General features: G+C 44.6%; 1 non-coding gene across 1 annotated transcript; it reads left to right on the top strand.

The window, feature by feature from the left end:
* Positions 1-1,814: 1,814 nt before the first annotated feature.
* Positions 1,815-1,921, top strand: LOC111727652. Its single transcript, XR_002775148.1, has one exon. It is a non-coding gene; the product is annotated as a U6 spliceosomal RNA (small nuclear RNA).
* The last annotated feature ends 3,842 nt before the right edge of the window (positions 1,922-5,763 follow it).

Below are 5,763 nucleotides of genomic sequence, written 5' to 3'. Positions count from 1 at the left end.
AGCTCTTTTTTTTTTTTTTTTAAGCTCTGGGTTTCTGACCAGAGCAAAGGGGGTAGTGTTGAGTCCATAAACCAGTATAGGAAACACACAGCCGTGTGGTGCCAATGGCAGGAGCGCTTGGCTTCTCTGAGTGTTTCCTTTTCTGTGAAATGGAAATGTCACTTACACTGTAAGTATACTTTAATGACCCAGTGACATAATGCATGTAAAGTCCTCAGCACTCTGTAGGCATTTGATAATGGGAAACCATTTTCTATGATGGTGGTGGGGGATCAGGAGGGAAGTTAGGCAGGGAGAAGAGAGAAAGGTGCAGGGCTACAAGCAGGCATGTGGGCTGTCGTCCCACATGGTCAGAGAGGCAGGAGACAGCTCTCTCTCAGGGACGCCTGGGTGAGAAGTGGCTTCAGTTAGTCTGACAGCAAGGTCCACCTGACAAAGAGGAGCATCCCCTGCACCCTTGCAGCGGAGGCATAGTACTCCCACTCCAGTGCTCTATCTGAGGCTGGCAGTTGGCTGGGCTCTCTCCCAGGCTCTGGGAGGCAGCATTGTGCAGAAGAAAGCATGATAGGCTGGAAAGGCTTCAGAAGATCTGAAAGCCCAGCAACTTATCCAGCAATATTGTCAGAGGCCCACAAAAATGTTTGAATTACTTTCTTTCTTTTTTTTTTTTTTTTTTCCAAGATAGAGTCTTCACTCTGTCACCTAGCATAGAGTGTCTTGGCATCATAGCTCACAGCAACTTCAAACTCTTGGGCTGAAGAGTTCTTCTTGCCTCAGTTTTTCTATTTTTATTTGTTATTTATTTATTTATTTTTGCAGTTTTTGGCCGGGGTCAGGTTTGAACTCACCACCTCTGGTATATGGGGCTGGTGCCCTACTTCTTTGAGCCACAGGCACCACCCTAGTTTTTCTATTTTTAGTAGAGACAAAGTCTCGCTCTTGTTCAGGCTGATCTCAAACTCCTGAGTTCAAGCAATCCAGCCGTCTCTGCCTCCCAGAGTGCTAGGATTACAGATGTGAGCCACTGCGTCCAGCCTGAATTTCCTTTAAAATCAGAGACAGGCTGGGCACAGTGGCTCACACCTGTAATCCTAGCATTCTGGGAGGCCAAGGTGGGTGGATTGCCTAAGCTCACAGGTTTGAGACCAGCCTGAACCAGAAAGAGACCTCATCTCTAAAAATAGCTAGGCGTTGTGGCAGGCACCTGTAGTCCTAGCTACTCGGGAGGCTGAGGCAAGAGAATCGCTTGAGCCTAAGAGTTTGAGGTTGCTATGAGCTATGACGCCACAACACTCTACTGAGGGTGACAAAGTTAGACTCTGTCTCAAAAAAAAAAAAAAATCAGAGGCAAAAATAAACTTTGAGGTCAAAGAAAATGTTTTTATATATAATACTGGTATTTTCATCCTGTATAGAAGCCAATATTTTGGTTACAGAATGAAAAAAAAAGGAAGAGTTAGGAACTGAAGCCCAAGACTTGCTGTCATCCAGTCTCTACTGCATCTCACTCTCCCACAGACTTGATACCAGGACCTGGATTGTCCTCATTCCTTATATTAGGGATGATTTCTTCCTAACAAAAATGTATGTAGTGCTTCACAATTGACATATTTTCAGTGTTTGGAGAGGGTAGCTCTTTTTCATCATCTTTTTATAAGTGTAGAAATTAAGGCTCAGACAGGTTTTATGGCTTGGTCAAGGTTGCATTGTTTGCTAATAAAGGCAAGATGCAGTTCAAACGCAAGTCTTCCAGCATCTCATCCAAGGTCCTTTCTATTTGCACCAAGAAGATTTCAAATAAGATCAGGTGTATAGTGCTCACTTCTGCAGCACATTTATTAAAATTGGAAGGATACAGAGAAGATTAGCATGGCCCCTGTGCAAGGATGACACGTAAATTAGTGAAGTATTTTATATTTTTTTCTGCGCTGCTGGTGGGAATGCAAACTCTAATATGTTCCTTTTGGAAAGATGTTTGGAGATCACTAAAGGATCTAAAAATAGACCTGCCATTTGATTCTTCAATTCCTCTACTAGGGATATATCCAGAAGACCAAAAATCACTTGATAACAAAGACATTTGCACCAGAATGTTTAATGCAGCCCAATTCATAATTGCTAAGTCATGGAAGAAGCCCAAGTGCCCATCGACCCATGGATGGATTAATAAATTATAGTATATGTACACCATGGAATATTATGCAGCCTTAAAAAAGATGGAGACTTTTCCTCTTTCTTTACATGGATGGAGCTGGAACATATTCTTCTTAGCAAAGTATCTCAAGAATGGAAGAGAAAGTATTCAATGTACTTAGCCCTACTATGAAACCAATTTATAGCTTTCATATGAATCCTATAACCCAACTATAGCCCAAGAAGAAGGGGAAAGAGAGGCTCGGCGCCTATAGCTCAACCGGCTAAGGCGCCAGCCACGTACACCTAAGGTGGCGGTTCGAATCCCCAGCCCAGACCCGCCAAACAACAATGACGGCTACAACCAAAAAATAGCCGAGCGATGTGGCAGGTGCCTGTGGTCCCAGCTACTTCGGAGGCGGAGGCAAGAGACTTGCTTGAGCCCAGGAGTTGGAGGTTGCTGTGAGCTGTAAAGCCATGGCACTCTACCTAGGGGGACAGCTTGAGGCTCTGTCTCAAAAAAAAAAAAAAAAAAAAAAAAAAAAGAAGGGGAAAGAGGAGAGGGAGGGGCCGGGAGGGGGAAAGGTGGGTAGAGGGAGGGTAATTGGTGAGACCACACCTATGGTGCATTTTATAAGGGTACATGTTAAATTTACCAAGTGTAGAGTATAAATGTCTGAACACAATAACTGAGAAAATGCTGTGAAGGCTATGTTAACCAGTTTGATGAAAATATTTCAAATGGTATATAAAACCAGCACAGTGTACCCCATGATTGCATTAATGTACACAGCTATGATTTAATAAAAAATAAAATAAAATAAAATAAAAAGATCTGGTGTATATAGGGGAGAACAGTCTGCTGCAAAAAAAATTTTTTTTTAGTTTTTTTTTGGGAGGAGTAGGGGAGAAAAAGAGAGACAGTCTTGCTCTGTAGCCCAGACTAAAATGCAGTGGTACAGTCATAGCTCACTGCAGCCTTAAACTCCTGGGCTCAAAAGTGATCCTCCTATTCACCCTCCAGAATAGCAAGGACTACAGGCTTGTGCCACCATGCCCAATGCCCAGCTATTTTTTTTTTTTGTAGAGGTGGGGGTCTCCTTCTGTTGCCATGGCTAGTCTCAAACTCCTGGCCTCAAGCAACCCTCCCAAAGTGAAGTGGACTTTAAATACATCATCTGCAGCAATGTGTAGAACCTCCCACCTTTCTTTTTTTTTTTTTTACAGACAGAGTGTCACTTTATCGCCCTTGGTAGAATGCCATAGCGTCACAGCACACAGCAGCCTCCAGCTCTTGGGCTTAGGCAATTCTCTTGCCTCAGCCTCCTGAGTAGCTGGGACTACAGTTGCCTGCCATAACTCCTGGCTATTTGTTGTTGCAGTTTGGCCAGGGCCAGGTTTGAACCCGCCACCCTCTGTATATGGGGCTGGCACTCTACTCACTGAGCCACAGGCACCACCCAGAACCCCCCTCTTTTCACCCAAAGAATGTTGTAAGCTAACTCAGTGCCTGTAGCTCAAGCAGCTAAGGCGCCAGCCACATACACCAGAGCTGGCAGGTTCAAATCCAGCCCGGGCCCTGCCAAACAACAATGGCAACTACAACCAAAAAAAAAAAAGCCGGGCATTGTGGCAGGTGCCTGTAGTCCCAGCTACTCGGGAGTCTGAGGCAAGAGAATCACCTAAGCCCAAGAGCTGGAGGTTGCTGTGAGCTGTGACGCCACAGCACTCTACCAAGGGTGGAAAGTGAGACTCTGTCTCTTAAAAAAAAGAAAAAAAAGACCACCACCACAACAAAAAGAATGTTGAAAGCTGCATGCAAAGTTATGGGAAGGTGTGTAGAGGATGACCCTGGGTATGGGTCAGCACAGTAATTGGGGTCCTAGTGATTCAAGTACAGTTGAAGGTTGGGGACCCTGGAACCAACCAAGCTCCACTAAATGAACACATAGCAAAGGATGCCAGCCCCTGGTTTGGCACTCGAGGCTCAGTATGGTGGAAGGGGCCGGGCATGTCCTGAGTTTGAGTTCAAACTCCACATCTTCATTGCTTGTCATGGCAATAATACTCACCCCTAGGGCTGTTGTGAGAATGAGTAACACGATCCATGGAAGGAGCTTAGCATAAGGCCAGACACAAAGTGCAGAGGTAATAAATGGCAGCAACTCCACCGTCATGTCAAGTCTCGGCCACAGTACACAGTGAGTGGTAGTTCTCATCACACCTCTCTTCTACCACCAGGCAGGGAAAAGAAGAATCTTTTGTGGTCTCCAACGTACTTTGAACATGTTAGGTTCTTAGACTTATTTTTTAAAAGCCAAGAACTTTCCTGTCCTTATTCCAAAGCAAACCATCCATAAAAGGGCTGCTCTTGTCCACCATAAGTAATTTTCCTGATAACTTTCTAAAGGAATCAGAAAGATTTCTTTATGCTTGTTAGAGAAGATCGGTTCCCTGGGGGCTGCCCTCTGACCACAAGTCAGTAGAGATGTGGCTCAAGAGGGTGATTTCAGTGGAGGGACTGGCCTGCAGCCAGATCAGAAAGGGTCTGAGAGGGAGCCAGAGGGTGGGAATTAGAGATCAAGGGAAGATCACATACAGCCTGTCTCAGATGCTGTGATAAGAAAGGGAACGGAGGCAGACGCAGAAGGAGCAGAAAGTCAAAGGCAAAATCTTAAATGTAGAATTATTTGGATCAGCATTACAGGAAAACGAGCTGGTTGAGAGAGAACTAGGGGAGAGGGGTGTGTGTGTACGGCCGGGGAGAGGAGGTCAAGGTAACATGCTGGCATTTGAAAATAGAGGGAGTCTGTTTGCAACTGCTTCTTTTTGAAATAGGAAGGAAAGGAGCTTGAAGAGACTAAGGAGTGTGAACGTGTATTATTTAGAACACTTTGACTACAAGCAATAGAAACTGACTTTTGCTATCTTGCTAAAAATAATTACTGGAAGGATATGATCATGTGGCTCACAAATTTGAAGAGAGTGCTAGCAAAACAAGCCTGAAAAGACTAGGAGTGGCCCAGCTTTGGGAGTATAGGTAATGGGGAGTAATTGAGAGTGTTCTCAGGGCTCTGCCTCCAGACTCAGAACAACTAGACTCTAATCTTATCACTCCTGCTCAAGTATAAAGAGCCAACTTGGCCTAAACTGATTCATGTATCCACTTCCCCTCTTGTCTAGGGAAGGGTTCAGCAAGACGCCCTGTATAAGTCCTACTAGCACCGGACATCAGAAGAGGTGAGCAACGAAAGAAATTAAGGGGCTGTTACCAAAAGGGAGAGAAAGGTCCCTAAGTAGTTCCCAGACAGCAATGTCCATGAAAAAGGCAGCATAGGGATGTTATACTTAATTCCATTCCCATCAGATTCTTTTCTAAAGAGAAACTTCTATTTTCTTCTTTTTAGAGACAAGGTATTGGTCTGCTGCTGAGACTAGAGTGCAGTGGTGTGACCATACTCACTGCAGGCTCAAACTCTTGTGCTCAGGTGGTCCTCCTACCTCAGACTCCCCAGTAGCTGGGACTACTGGTATACATGACCAAGCCCAGCTAAATTTTTTTTATTAAATCATAGCTGTGTACATTAATGCAATCGCGGGGTACAATGTGCTGGTTTTTTTTTTTTTTTT

The sequence above is a fragment of the Otolemur garnettii genome, unplaced genomic scaffold, assembly GCF_000181295.1.
Source record: "Otolemur garnettii isolate 467f Iridium unplaced genomic scaffold, OtoGar3 scaffold00115, whole genome shotgun sequence".
NCBI lineage: Eukaryota > Metazoa > Chordata > Mammalia > Primates > Galagidae > Otolemur > Otolemur garnettii.
This window is presented reverse-complemented; position numbering and strand designations above follow the sequence as displayed.